At 45.5% G+C, this 15,182-nt stretch overlaps 1 protein-coding gene and 1 pseudogene across 1 annotated transcript in view; one reads left to right on the plus strand and one right to left on the minus strand.

Moving 5' to 3' along the window:
• The window catches only part of LOC140391988 (anosmin-1), a 286,799-nt gene that overhangs the window by 60,347 nt on the left and 211,270 nt on the right, over nt 1–15,182 (plus strand). The window lies entirely within an intron of this gene.
• Nucleotides 14,322–14,522, minus strand: LOC140392194 (U2 spliceosomal RNA; annotated as a pseudogene).

Consider the following 15,182-nt stretch of genomic DNA (forward strand, 5'->3'; position numbering starts at 1 on the left):
GTGATAACTTGTAACTCTGAGCAGATGGGGAACATGAGTAAAATAGCACGAGACTTCAGTCAGTGGTCAGGCTCTCAGTATTAGCTGCTTTAGCATTAAGCATGGGCACTGGTTTTATGATAGTCCCCCAAACATCATTTAGAGCCACTTTGCTTGCTGATTGAAGAGCGGGAGTGTGAAAGAAAAGATAAACAGGATTACAAAGGCTTTAGCCCAGGAATCATTCTACACAACATTCTGGTTGCAGGATAATGTAGTCAGTGTTCTCCAGTCCTCTTCACAAGTTGTTATGTGCCGTGAGATTAGTTAACCATTGACACAACAAGTAATGATTTCCAACACAATGCCATCTGTCGTTTCGCTGTGGAAATAAGCTTCTCCTTTTGAAGTGAAGTTTAAGCCTTGAATCCACCTTGAACGGTGTTAATGGGTTAGCCTGTCTTGCTCACAGTTTGACCATCGTTAGGGCAATTGTTAAGGTGCCCTCAGACTGTGGGACTTGCATAAAGAAATTACACACATATCGCGCAGGGTCTCAGGGTCTTCCAGCCTTTATCAAGTAACTTTAAAAAAAAAAAATGGCTGTCCAAAAATCTTTTTTTTGATGATTTTATGGTTCTGGTCTGATGCTGGGTCCTAGTTTGCAGTGAGCTGCTGCACACAGCAATGTGGAAAGAGCAGTTTACCACCACTCATTGTTTCATTCTAGTTCAACCAGGTGAAGGTTCTTCTAAATGGTATCAAAGGAGTTTTCAAAGAGCTGAAAGAACACGTGGCCGATTTCCTTTTGTTAAGGCAGTTAAACACATTTAAAACAGTCAGTTGGACTCCTTGAAACCTTTGTGTACAGTTGGAGCTGCACTCTAGTGAATACGAAGCTGCTCAGTAAATGTGAATCTTCAGCATAGCTATGAGTGAACTGGAAATAGAAACCTGCAACCGGGGCCCAACCTGGAAGTTTCACATGGTCTCTGGAGTGGGATAAGCCACTTTAGTGTGACAACACATGGTGTGTAAATCCATTATGGTGTCGAGGCTAGTTTTCAGAGTGATCATCTGGACACTTAGTAAAATTTAAGCTGAATTTAAAGCTTCAGGGAGCAGGGATTATTCCCCCCTCCACCTCACTCCCTAAAGATTTAATCACCAAGCATCGGTGTGTTAGCCAGCCAATGCATGTGTCCAGCTTGCATTGAGGCTCTCTCCTCTACACATGACGGTAGGCGACGCTCCAGCCAGGCAGGAGCTAGGTGGTGTTGAACAATGCCGGAGTCCAATCTCCAGCTACCATTCTCAAAATTGGTTGCTGCAGTGGATGTTCACTCTTGGCCGACTCCACCACTTGACAAAAGTTCCATCTGGGTGATTTATTTACTCAGTTAAGCTATAACTTCTGACTGGTGCAAAGTCAAAATGACATGGCACTGATGTCAGATGGCAAAATAAAACTTGAATTTATATAGCGCTGTTCATGTCCTTAGCACGTGCTTTACTTTTGATGCATCATTAAAGTGGCCATGTAGGAAACACGGCAACCAAATTGCACGCACCTGTTATATTACAGAGATGTAATATATATATTACTCATTTGTCTTGCCAAGATGTATTTAACTTGATGATAAACAGTTGAAGTCTTCCAGTTGATGACAAATTATTTATTGAGTAACAAAATAACATACTTGTGAGTTCTTTTACTTTAATACTTTGACTAGTAATAGAATTAACCAAGATTAGATTAAATTAACAATTAATATAATACACTACACTCTGAGCTGGTCACTTCTATTCTCTAGCTGCAATACACACACACTAACACGAAGAAAGAGCGGGAAATTCCTTATATAGTTCCTGTTAGTGTTGCCATCTAGTGATCATCTGACTGTACTGACTGCACATTAACTAATCATGTATTAACATATACAGAGATCACTACAGTACCAAGGCCCTCACAAATGCAAAGAATAAAATAATACCATGGAATCCCTTCTGCACACCTGAAAGTTGAGCCATTTGATATCTCGTCTAAAACTGGCATTTTCAACTGCACAGCACTACTTCAGTACTGCGCCAGAGTGTTAGCCTGGATTCTTGTGCTTAAATACTTGGGGAGTGAGAATTGAACCCACTGAACTCTGAAAGAGAGCCCACATTGCCACCAGGGTGTTTGGGTTAGTTGACCTCTTAAGTATTGAGTCATTGCCTAGTTTCAAGACAATTGCTGTCTTCCTGTTGTAGAATGTTAACGTATCAATGCACCATGTGAGATGGCGCGACCCAGGGCGGATTACCATCATTCCATCACCTGGCACGCATATTTTGCTAAAATCTAAAATTGTATTGATTTAAAACAGATGTCAGCTCTTTCTTAAAGGGCTTCTGAGAGCTCCGGGGGAATGGAAGTCCTGGCCACGGAATCAAAGTGTATGAAGTTTTAAAAAAATCTGGAGTTCATCAGCAATTAGCATGCAGCTGCCTTACATGGGCACGTTTCATTGAAGCTATCACATCATAAATTAACTGCACTTAAGTAAACTATTAAAATGACACCACCTTCAAAATGTGTGACTCGTGCATCTGCACCAGAAAAATACTTACTTAGTCGCACCTGATCCGCAGATTTAAATGGGACAGTTAAAAGAACCGGAATCTGGCTGAAAATTGAGCTTGCGTATGTAAATAATAGACAACCAACAGCAGTGTTATATAGAAAATAATGTGCACTTTTCAAAGAGAAGTGAGCTACTCACTTCTCAATGTTAGGTTTCTCCTATCTCACCACTCTCAAAGCCCCTCATTAAAGTTACTGATCGGCTAGCTGGCCTCCTATTCACCATCCTTTATTGTATACAAACCCAGCTCATTCAAAACTCTGAGGATCCTGTCCTAACCTGTACCAAGTCCAGCCTGCCCAAAACACCCCTGTCCTCCCTAACCTTCACTCGCTCCTGATTCCACCCCGTCTCCCCTCTCTGTGCCTCAAATTTGGAATTCCCATTCTTGTATTTAAACATCCCCATTGTTCACTCCCTATCTCTTGTCCCTTCTATCTGAACCCACCAGTTCTTCAGATGTGGGCCATCTCTCTTTAGCTGTGCTTTCAGTTACCAAGAATTCTGTCTCAAAACTTCACTGCCTCTTAACCTTTACAGCCCATTTGGAAACTCAACATTTTGAGTTGATTTTGATGGCCCCTTTCCCAATTGTTTCTTTGGAATGACATCTGCTTTTTTGAAGCAATGTAGGATGTTTTTCAACATAGAAAGTTTTGCATGGAGTCAGGTTGCTGTTATATGCCACACGCATATTTGCCCAATAAACAAAACATGCTTTTCTTTGATAAAGCTAGTGATGTAAAGCGACCCAAGATTATGTGGCGCAATCAGTCGTACTTCTGGGTTAAAGAAATAAAACCACGCAGGTTCAGTCCAAACATTCCGTTCATTGTGCAAAAGGTTTATGTCCTTATAAACGGGTAGAAGGTTTGTGCGAAAGAGAATGCCTGCTGGAGGTTGGTGGGTTGGAGGGTTGTTAGTTTTTACCCTTGCAACATGCTCGCTAAGGCTATAGAGATCTCACCAGAATATAAATTAAATCTAAGAATTCCTACCGCAGTCAAGAAGTGATTTCAAATTATAAGCCCGACTAGTACTTTAGTTCCAAACATCAACTACTTGAAATACTTCAGTTTTGAATTAGAATCCTTCCCATAACTGTAACCCTTTGAAGGATGAGAGAGCCTTTCATTTTCAAACCCCATTTGTAAAACATCTTGAAAAATTAGTCTCCTGAAGACAATACACACGTGCACAGTGGCAGAAGAGTCAGTCACTGAACGACAGAGACTTGAGGTAATTGGCAAAAGAAGCAGAAGTGATACAAGGGAAGCAAAATACGTAACAAATGATTGTGATCTAGAATGTATTGCCTGAAAGGAAGCAAATTGAATAATAACTTGCCAAAGGGACTTGGATAAATAAGTGAGAAGGAGAAATTTGTAGGGCAATGGGAAAATAATAGACAGTGGGGCTAATTTGGTAGCTTTTCCGAAGAGCTAGCATAGGCGCAATGGGCTGAACGGCCTCCTTCTCTGCTGTGTTATTCTGTGATTCTGCAACTCTATGTAATACAGCCGGTGATGATTTCTAAACTCACAGTACAGCTGGCTTAAATTGTGAGATCGTGCAATTCTGTTAGTTTTGGAAAACACTTTGCATGAAATTTGATGACATTCCTCACAACGACCTCAACGCTATTAGGTAGAATGAACATGTGGGGAGAAAATTTTACCCATCAGTACACAGTACAGGCAAGACACATGACCTTCAGCATAGATTAAAGTATGGCTACGATCCTATTTATAGATTGGCTTGTTGAGATAAGCATATGACCTAAACATAGTTGACTGACAATAAAATTAGAATTGTCTGATCGCCCGTCCATTAATTAAGGGGCGATACAGACATTTTCACATTATTTGTCCTTGTGAATATTTCCCTTCTGAGCTGATCTACCAACCTCATAGCCTCTCCATCACAAATACCATCCATTTTCACCTCTAACACAGCCTATCCACTCTTTTTCCTCAATCCATCTGCTGTTGAGAGCTTCATGCTTTTGTCATCTTTAGATGCTCCCCCGGTCAGCTTCTTATACTCCGCACTCCGTAAACTCGAGCTCATTCAAAACTCTGCACCAAAATCCATTTGCCCATTACCCCATTGGTTTCTGGTCCTTCAATCCCTAAAATGTAACTTGCATTTAAACCCATTAATTGTCTGACCCCTCCCTATGCTGGAGTCTCCTCCAGCTCTATAAACCATACTCTTCATTCCTCTGACTTTGGCCTCCTGTGCATTGCTCCAGCTATCATACTCCATTTTATGGCCGAGTGCTTGGTGGCTGTTTTATCACATCAAAAATGCCAAGCAAATGCAAGCTGTAAGCACACGACTGTCTGTTCATTTATTCCAACTGTACTCATCCTCATTGCGCAACCTCCTAACATTGTCATCGACTCATTTATTTGGATCACATCCCTTGTGAATTACATAGAGACACATCAGGGAATGAGAAACATGTCTGTCTGCCTTTATTCTTCGAGAGACTTTGGCATTGTTAATCCAAGAGATCTCACAGGGAGACTCATCTGTGCAATCGTGCAGCAGAACTTTCAAAGGCGCCCTTAAGACTAGTACACTGAGGCATTAATTGTTCCTTTAACTTCACTTTATCTGCATCAGTGAATACAATGTGTGGAGTCAGGGAACTACATGAAGTGGCTCCTTTCTTCATACAGCTCTTCCATTGATTTTTAATTTATCCAGTCAAAAGTCATTGCTTGAAAGAAGTCTATACTAACTGAGTTGTGGGGGTTAATCAACTGTAATTCCAGTCAATTGGCATGAAGATGTTGATTAGCCAGTTTTGAAGTACCTGCCAAAACACAACTAAGGCGAGGAATCTTCCTAGCCTTCCCACACAAGGTAAAGCAACACTTTCTGAAACAAAGCTGACTCAATGGGTGCTTTCAAAAAATAATTATGCGTGTCTCAAACTCACTTTCATATATTTTTTCAAAGGCCACTCAAAGGAAGAGACATCCTTCTCCCGAATTGCTATTAGGGAGTTCCCCAAAGCCTCTCCGATCTGAGCCAAATCAGACACATAAAACCGGTGGTAACAATTCCGAGTCGAGATTCCCTCCATTTACTTCACAATCTCACAACAAAACAGAGGATGCTTTGCCAGTTTACCTCTGAAAACGTGGGGTGAGATTCTCCGACCCCCCGCCGGGTCGGAGAATCGCCGGGGGCTGGCGTGAATCCCGCCCCCGCCGGTTGCCGAATTCTCCACCACCGGATATTCGGCGGGGGCGGGAATCGCACCTCGCCGGTTGGCGGGCCCCCCCCCCCCCCCCCCCCCCGCGATTCTCCGGCCCGGATGGGCCGAAGTCCCGCCGTTAAAATGCCTGTTCCGCCGGCGTAGATTAATCCACCTACCTTACCGGTGGGACAAGACGGCGCGGGCGGGCTCCAGGGTCCTGGGGGGGGCGCGGGGCGAACTGGCCCCGGGGGGTGCCCCCACGGTGGCCTGGCCCGCGATCGGGGCCCATCCGCGGGCGGGCCTGTGCCGTGGGGGCACTCTTTCCCTTCCGCCTTCACCACGGTCTCCACCATGGCGGAGGCGGAAGAGACTCCCTCCACTGCGCATGCGCGGGAATGCCGTCAGCGGCCACTGACGCTCCCGCGCACGCGCCGCCCGGAGATGTCATTTCCGCGCCAGCTGGCGGGGCACCAAAAGCCTTTTCCGCCAGCTGGTGGGGCGGAAATTCGTCCGGCGCCGGCCTAGCCCCTTAAGGTTGGGGCTCAGCCCCCAAAGATGCGGAGCATTCCGCACATTTGGGGCCGCGCGATGCCCGACTGATTTGCGCCGTTTTGGGCGCCAGTCCGCGGACATCGCGCCGATACCGGGGAATTTCGCCCCATGTTTCTTATTCAGAATGGCTATTGGGGGAGACCTCTCTTCGGGGTTGGGGAGCAGGGGAAAAAAATTTGCCGTCTTCTTGTGTCTTTTTTTTTTCAAAAAATCAAATGCACCATGAAGGACTTTAATCCTGGGTCTGTGTACCACTCTTCAACTGGAATCCTCTCAAGTTAAATAACTGATTTACATCCAATCCCTTAATTTTAAAAGGCAACGGTGACTAAACAAAGCAAATGACAACTGACATATTGAATGAAAGTTTACATAAAATGATTTCTGCTGTTGGAACATTCAAAGTTGTTTAAATATTGCTTCTACACTGGAGTACTTCAGACCGAAAATTTTAAAATAGATCTCACGGAATAATCCAGCTGCCATAATTAACCGATTGTTGACTACTAAGTAAGTGTAAAATGCTGTGAAAGTGAGGGGGAATTACTACTCGTATCTGTATGAGATCCCAGAAAAAGTAACACCTTTTGGGTTGAAATCACACTGTGTTACATTACTATGAAACCTGTTCATTCTGTTTCTTTGTATGATGTTTCTTTGCCTGATACTTCAATGAAAATGTTGATCGGCTCAGCAGCTGTTAAAATAATAGCAGAAGAATTTGACAGGAAGATGTTAACATTTGTTAAACAGAAAAACATTTTAATCTTGATAATTCTGTTTATATTTGAAATAACATTGGATATGGTCACAATGATTTATCAAAAGCGGCAATATCTTTTGAAGAGTTTCTTAGAACTCCCTTGCCTGTTCACTGTCCCTTCCTTGAAGCCCAATTCTTTTAACAAACTATTCATCAACTCTCCTAACAGCACTGCTTTTAGAATAATAATCTTTATTGTCACAAGCAGGCTTACATTGCAATGAAGTTACTATGAAAAGCCCCTCTTCGCCACATTCCGGCACCTGTTCGGGTACACAGAGGGAGAATTCAGAATGTCCAAATTACCTAACAGCACATCTTTCAGGACTAGTGGGCGGAAACCGGAACACCCGGAGGAATCCCACGCAGACACGGGGAGAGCGTGCAGACTCCGCACAGACAGTGCCCCAGCCGGGAATCGCACCTGGGACCCTGGCACTGTGAAGCCACAGTGCTAACCACTGTGCTACTGTGCTGCCCATTGCAGGGATGAATTTCCTCGGGTGCGATTCTCCCGATTCGCGCCAGCAGGAAAGCTGGTGTGATTCCCGCTGATGCTAGGAGCCAAGCTGACGTGCCATGTAATGGCACTTAGCAAATTGTTTTCACAGGATTGGGATTTTCGAGTCATTCCATGACGCAGTGTGAAATTATTAAAGAGGATCGGGGTTTTCATTGGACCTGATTTGGGGAGGGTGGGAGGGGGGGGGGGTTTAAGGCTGCAGATGGAAAGACTTTCACTTTCTCCTCAGATATATTTAATTTTGAGATGCTGACATAATGTTTAAAAGGCTTAAAGGCTGCAGATGGGAAGACCTGAAGCAGATGGGGGGGCACTGTGGAAGGGTAATGAGAGAAATAGGGTGCCGCTCAGGATGCCCTGATCTCAGAATGCTGCAGCCCCCGGATTGATGAAAAGCCCTCCCCCACCCTAATCGCTGGCAAGGGCTTTCCCTCAGTCCCCCATTTCCGCACCCCCCCTCAGTCCCCTGCTTCAGCCCTCTTTATTCTGCTTTCACCCACCCCAGACTCCCCTTCAGCCCCAATTCCCACCAGTTCCCCCTTCAGTCCCCCCACAGTCCCTCCTTCAGCCCCCTCAGTCCCCTCTTCAGTTCCCCCTTCAGTCCCACAACTGTCCTTCCCTTCAGCCCACCCTATTTCTCTCATTACCCTCCCACAGTGCCCCCCCCATCTGCTTCAGGTCTTCCCATCTGCAGCCTTTAAGCCTTTTAAACATTATGTCAGCATCTCAAAATTAAATATATCTGAGGAGAAAGTGAAAGTCTTTCCATCTGCAGCCTTAAACCCCTTAAACAGTCCGTCAAAATGTCAAGTTCAAAGATCTGTGAGATGAAGGTGGCGTTCCCTTGAATGTAGTGGAAACTTTTGAAGTGTGTTTTTCACTGTCAAGTTCATTGCCCTTTATCTTTGTCAAGCCTCTTTACATGCCTAGAAGCCTAAAAGCTTTGAACTTCATTGTTTACAGTCAATTTCATGGACCATTGCCTTTTAAAACCCTTCTGATGGACAGGTTGAGGGGTCCATTAATTCTGAGGAGCAGCTGTTTTTCCAACTGCAGTTTAAAAAAAAAAAGAGGCTGTCTGTTTAGAAGCGTTTACCTGCAATTTCCAGGAATCTCTTCAGAACAAAGAAACAGTCTCTCGAAAAAAACTGGTCAGAAAATCAGCTGCTGCTCAGAGTTGATGGACCCTGTAGGACCAAATAAATAAACATCTTTGATATTGCCTGGATCTGCCAATCAAAAGGCTATTAAAAGGCAATGGTTCTGAGAACCCCAGCCCTCATGTCTATCACAGAACTCCCGAGGGAAAGTTTTATTTTACGTTAAAGTATACACATATGTTAATGTTATTAATTGTATAAATGATTTTTGAAGTGTTTTTATTTACTCATTCATGGTGTCACTGGCTAGGCCAGCATTTATTGCCAATCCGTAATCTGCCTTCAGAAGATGGTGGTGATCCTCCTTTAACTGCTGCAGTTAATGTAGTTAAAGTAATCCTACAGTTCTGTTAGGCAAGAAGTTCGAGAATTTTGATCCCCCGATCCCTGCCAAGTGGCATGGTTTGTGACTTGGAGAGGAACTTTCATGTGTCTGTTGACCTTGTCCTTCTAGGTGGTAGAGTTCACGGGTTTGGAGGGTGCTGTTGATGAAACTGTGACGAGCTTCTGCAGACTTGTATGCTACACACTGTTGTCATCATGTACTGGTGGTGGAGGCAGTGAACGTTTAAGGTGCACTGGATGGAGTGCAAATCGAGCTTTATCCTGTGTGGTGTCAAGCTTCTTGAGTGTTGTTCGAGCTGCATTCAAACAGGCAGGGATGATAAATCTGGTGGTGTCTCTCTGTCATATCTCATTGCCCATTTTATGCCTTAGGCAGTGGGTTGAAGGCATGAAACTCCTCATTCATATCGCTGAAGCAGAAAATCACAACATCGTAGGCGGGAATCTGACAGAGTGCCTGTTTCCGTGTTCCCTTTGACCAGCAGTCCTAATGTGGAAAACAGAGAAAATGGAGATGGCTGAGAGTGAAGGACCGAGGTCACTGAAGGCTTTTCAATCAATGCCAGGATGGAGGGATGAGGAGGATACATAAGAGGCTGGAGTCAGAGGAATGTAAAGTTGAAGCAAGGATGTACGGTTGAATGAGTCTGTGGGGGGATAAGGCCCAGGAAGAATTATTTAGAGACGAGGAAGAGATTTTTTTATTGTGAGGCATTGTGGAATGGAGATTCAATGCAAGTCACCAAGTTGGGGTGTTGGGCGTGTGGGATTTGGTATGGCATGGGATATGATAGGAATATTTAGGACAGAGTTAATGGAATGAGCATAAGAACTAGGAGCAGGAACAGGCCATCTAGCCCTTCGAGCCTGTTCCGCCATTCAATGAGATCATGGTTGATCTTTTTTGGTCTCAGCTCCACTTGCCCGCATGTTAAGAAGCCACCCTAGACAGCATTAGAATAATTACTTCTGTAGGTGGAGGAGGCATGTAAGAGATTTTCAGTGGTGGAGAGAGCTGGTGGAGATCTGAGGACTGAAACTCAGTTTACGGTTTAATTAGACTCAGATTGTGAATAGTCTGGTTTAGCCTGAAACACTGGCAAAAGTAGGACGAGATCAGTGCCAAGGAAATAGGGTTAGTAACAAGTGATAACAGTTCCTTAAATATAATATATTTTTGCAATTGTTCCAATTAAGGGGCAATTTAGCATGGCCAATCCACCTAGCTTGTACATTTTTGGGTTGTGGGGGTGAAACCCACGCAAACACGGGGAGAATGTGCAAACTCCACACAGACAGTGACCCAGAGCTGGGATCGAACCTGGGACCTCGGCGCCGTGAGACCGCTGTGCTAACCCACTGCGCCATCATGCTGCTCTCCTTTAATATAATATTATACTGAAACATGACCTTGTGTATTTGTTCTGAATATTGTGTATTGGGCCATTAGCAGTGTTTGTTTCTGGAATCCAGCAAATCCAGTAAATGACACAAGGTAAACTGAAGGGCTGCTCACTCGGTTGGTATTCTCTATGTGTGTACATAGAAAAACATCCGAAGGGCATTGTTCAATTCTAAATGCTTGGCCTTGCTGATAAGAAGGTAAGCTGAATTTAATATGGAATAATTTGGGTGACAAAATAGAAACAGCACTTGGTAAATTAGTGATGATAACCGGAACCTGGCTGAAAAAAAGAGGCAAACGTCTTGTTGAGTGTCAATGGGAATGAGTAGAAATGGCTGATCTTGGCCTCTCATGCTGGACGACCCAAGTTTTATCTGGTGAGTAGATTGTCAGCAAAAATCCTTGGATTTAAAGTTAATGCTTTGAAGGGAATGTAGATGAGGGAACTCTTTTGTTCAAAGTTTGTGCCCACTGTAAACAAAATGTACTCTCAAAAATGACTTATCACTTCTCCTTCCAAAAGTCCTAATTTTTCTGTCCATCTACAACCTCCGGTCTGTGACTCTAGTCCAGCAAGGAGGTATTTGCATACTGAATGATGTCATTTGTTTCAAAGGAATCTACAACTTGAATGTTAATCCAGAACTGTCTGCTAGTGAGCGGCTCGACAGCACAGTGGTTAGCACTGCTGCCTCACAGCGCCAGGGACCCGGGCTCGATCCAGTTTTGGGTGACTGTCTGCGAGGAGTTTGCATATTCTACCTGAGACTGTGTGGGTTTTCTCCGGGCGCTCCGGTTTCCTCCCACAGTCAAAAGATGTGTAAGTTAGGTGGATTGGCCATGATAAAATTGCAACCTTAAAGTCCAGGGACGTGCAGGTTAGGTGGGGTTATGGGGAAAGGATGGGGGTGTGGCCTAGGCAGAATGGTCTTTCAGAGGGTTGGTGCCGACTGATCGGCCGAATGGCCTCCTTCTGCACTGTAGGGATTCTATGAACATCCAAACTACCGATATGTGGCTGGAACAGACTGTTGTGTGCCAATCTGTATTGGATCACAATGAGTTGTAGAAACTTTGAGCAGTGATTCTCTAAAGTGTGGTTCATGGACCATTAGTGTTCTGCAAGTGTTAGTCTGCGGGCTGTACAAAGTGGATGTTACTGATACACAATGCCATGACCAAGGTCAGATGAGAGAACAGGCCTTAACACTCATTCACATGAGGCCAAGCAGCAAGACCGGCTCCCATGTATACTATACGGCACAAGTCATCATAAACACAAGCAGCAACATTGTAATTTTATAAACAAAATTGTATTACCATTACAACATAAAAACTGCAAGATTGGAGACACGATTCAACTAAAATGTTCTAAGGGCGCGATCCAACGGCCACACTGCGCCAGAAAAGCAGCTTGCTGAGGTGCAATGTGGCGTATAGAAGCCAGGAGACCCCGCTCCCAGGAACTACCTGGCTCGTAACGCCTCATGAGATCCAACGCGATCTCGCGAGATGTCGCAATGTAAATCTCGCCCATTGTGGGCGGGATCACCTTTTGGCAAAGCTGCACATTAAAGCTAGTCTCACTCTAATGTTCAGATTCCCGAAGTACCTGTGACTTTGGGATTTAACCGCGTCACCTTGGGGATCTCGGATGAGCGGCGTTCAACACTGGCCCCCCACAAATAGGGACCAGAGGGTGACACTGCCACCTAGACACCCTGGCAGTGTCACCTGGACAACCTGGCACTACCAAGGTACCCATGTGGCATTGCCAGCTAGCGTGGGTATTACCAAGGGGCCTGGTTGGCACTGCCCAAGTGCCAAGCTGGCATTCTTTGAGCTCATGTAATAGGGCTGGAGTGCTCTGCGTAGGTGTTCGGGGTGGGGGGGGGTGGGCAGGAGGCGGGGGGGGGGGGGTGCAAGGAGCCTCCCATAGTGTGTTCGGGCTGGGGAAGTCAGGGATTACTTCGGGGGCCTTGGAGATCAGGACGTCATTTGCAAATTGCTATAATGGGGAGTTTCAGCGAGTGGAGCTCCCCAGTGTACAAAATGGGGCTCTGTGCGGCCCCAGCTACACGTTCCCCCTTCAGTCCCCTTATACAATTTGAATTGGGTTGAATAGCCATGTATTGCGAGGCGCAGCGAGCGCCGGGAAACACGTGATTAAACGTGCTCGCTATGGGACTTTGTTCCCATTTCATTGAATCGAGCCCTAAGTGTCATTTTGGGCAAGTTTGACAGGGTGATCCTGATGGCTTTTTGGGTTAGATCCAGACCTGGATTCACCCAGACTTAGTCGTTCCTTTAGCCCCAGGGGATCTTCTCCCCGGTCTAGCCCACACTTAGAAATTCTTTCAGTGGTGAGCAGTTGAACTTGCCGGCGAGACCGGCTCCTCAGAGATTGGGCTGCCGTTTTAAAAGGGCGTCCCATTCTTTAAGTGAGCTTGAGGGTCCCCCACACCACCCCATCCCCACCCCTCCCAAGTAAGGGTACCCCGCTATATATCACTGAGGGCTCCCACTTTTTCAGACCTGCCCCTTTCAGGCCCCCCCTTTCAGGACACACCCCTTCATCCTCCCTGACCTTTATGAGGCCCCATCATACCTTCCCTTCAACTTCTCCACCCTTCCTACACCTGCAGCAACCCTCCCGGCTCAGGCACAACCCCGGCACCTGGGCAGTGCCCCTGGCACCCTGGCAGTGTCAACCAGGGGCACCCTGGCAGTTGGAACTGCCAGGGCCCCACATATGTCGGGGGAGTGCCAGGTACTCCCCGAGCCTGTCCCCAACCACCTGGGGGGGCTCCAATTGCCTCCGAGACCCCCAATGGCCATCACACCAGGTTCCCGCTTCCTCGCTTGCAGAATCCAGTACTAATCGGGCCTAGTTGAGGCTTCACCGATGCAGCCAATGACTCCTGGGCACCCGATGAGTGAGGCGCCAAGATGTCCATGCATATTTAAATGAGCCAAATAGCTTATTTAAATATGATCAGCTGGACCATGCCCAGCGAGGGTGTGATTCAGATCACACCAGGCGCTGTGAGTGGAGTGACTTGCGAGAGGCCCGATTTGGGTGTCTCCCAGGATTCAGAATGGCGCTCCAGATCTTCAACACCTGCCTCTCCTGTGTTATGGTCCAGGGTTTAGAGAACCCCAAAGTGTCTCATGGAGTTCACCTGACCCACAACTTTTAATAGATTGTGGTATGGGGAGCACACGGCCCCCTCTACAGGTGTGGTACAGCAGAAATGGAAAGGTATTTTTTGAAGCAAAACAATGTTTATTCTATGAACTCAAGTTAACCTTTTAAAAACATACTGTGAACATCTTAGCAACCATCAATTCAAATATAACCCCCAAAGAATACAACACTAAGTAATTCTTAAACTGTCCTTTTAACATCCATAAGACTTTAAAAAAACCTTTAAACAGAAGCACATCAGGTTAAAGCCACTACTGAGAGCAGTTTTTAGTTTTAAATCACCAAAGGATCGATTTACAGTCTTTAGATTACAGAGAGAGAGACTAATACCCCTTCTGGATGTGACTGCAGCTATCGAGCTCTGAAAATGAAACTAAAACACACTCTAAACAGCCTAAAATGAAAGTAGAAAGCTGACAGACAGCCCAGCTCTACCCACTCTCTGACATCACTGCAGTAGTAAACACCCATTGCTTAAAGGTACTCTCACTACAGATATTTATATACACACCCATTTATAAACACCCATTTATTTATTTATTTACTTTTTCTGAGTTCCAAAGCCAGGGCTCAGAGTGTGGGTCAGGGGCGAACCCCTAATCCAGCTCCTTGCCTGCTCCAAAAACCAATTCAAATTCAAATTGAATCCAATTCATGGTCCCCACAAGAGAGACATACCAGATCTGAGCCAAAAGGCAGAGCAGGTACTACACTTGATCTTAGCCAAAAGGCCGAGAAGCGATATAAACACCCATTTCTTAAAGGTACTCTCACATGACACCTGATATGAGATGGAGATTCCCCAGCTTGGAACCAGACATCACCTCATTGGCTTCTCTTCAAAAGCAGCTCCCATTCTTCCTGTTAGGTCCCTGACTGCTTTTTGCAGTGCCAAGTGAAAGCAGGTGGGAACCAGCGTATGCTCTACGGGTCTTTTGCCCCACTTATATGGTCCGCAGCAGACAAAGTTTTCCAACCACCGCTTTAAAGGGAAGGTAATCCAAAATTCCAGATTCTCACCCAGCAGCAAATCCTGAAGATGAATGAAACATATAAATTATTATTGACTATATTTCAGCCGTGGCTCAGCTCCTAGAACACTCGCCTCAGTGATAAGGGTCTAGGTTCAAGTGTCCCAAACACAAAAAAAAAGGCCGACACTTCAGCCGAGGTGGGGGGCCGGCGGGGGGGGGTCACTGTCCTTTGGACGAGAGACACCTGCTCAGGTGAGTGTAACAGATCCGTGGCACTCTTTCAAACAAGAGAAAGAGATTTAATTCTGGGTGTCCTGGGCCAACATTTTCTGGGCCAAATGGTCATGAAAAACGACTCCAAAGCTTTCTGCTTTTTATCTTTATCCAGATATTTGGTTGGTTGTCAGAATAGGAAAAAATGCTTCCCTC

The sequence above is a fragment of the Scyliorhinus torazame genome, chromosome 15, assembly GCF_047496885.1.
Source record: "Scyliorhinus torazame isolate Kashiwa2021f chromosome 15, sScyTor2.1, whole genome shotgun sequence".
In the NCBI taxonomy this organism is placed as follows: Eukaryota; Metazoa; Chordata; class Chondrichthyes; order Carcharhiniformes; family Scyliorhinidae; genus Scyliorhinus; species Scyliorhinus torazame.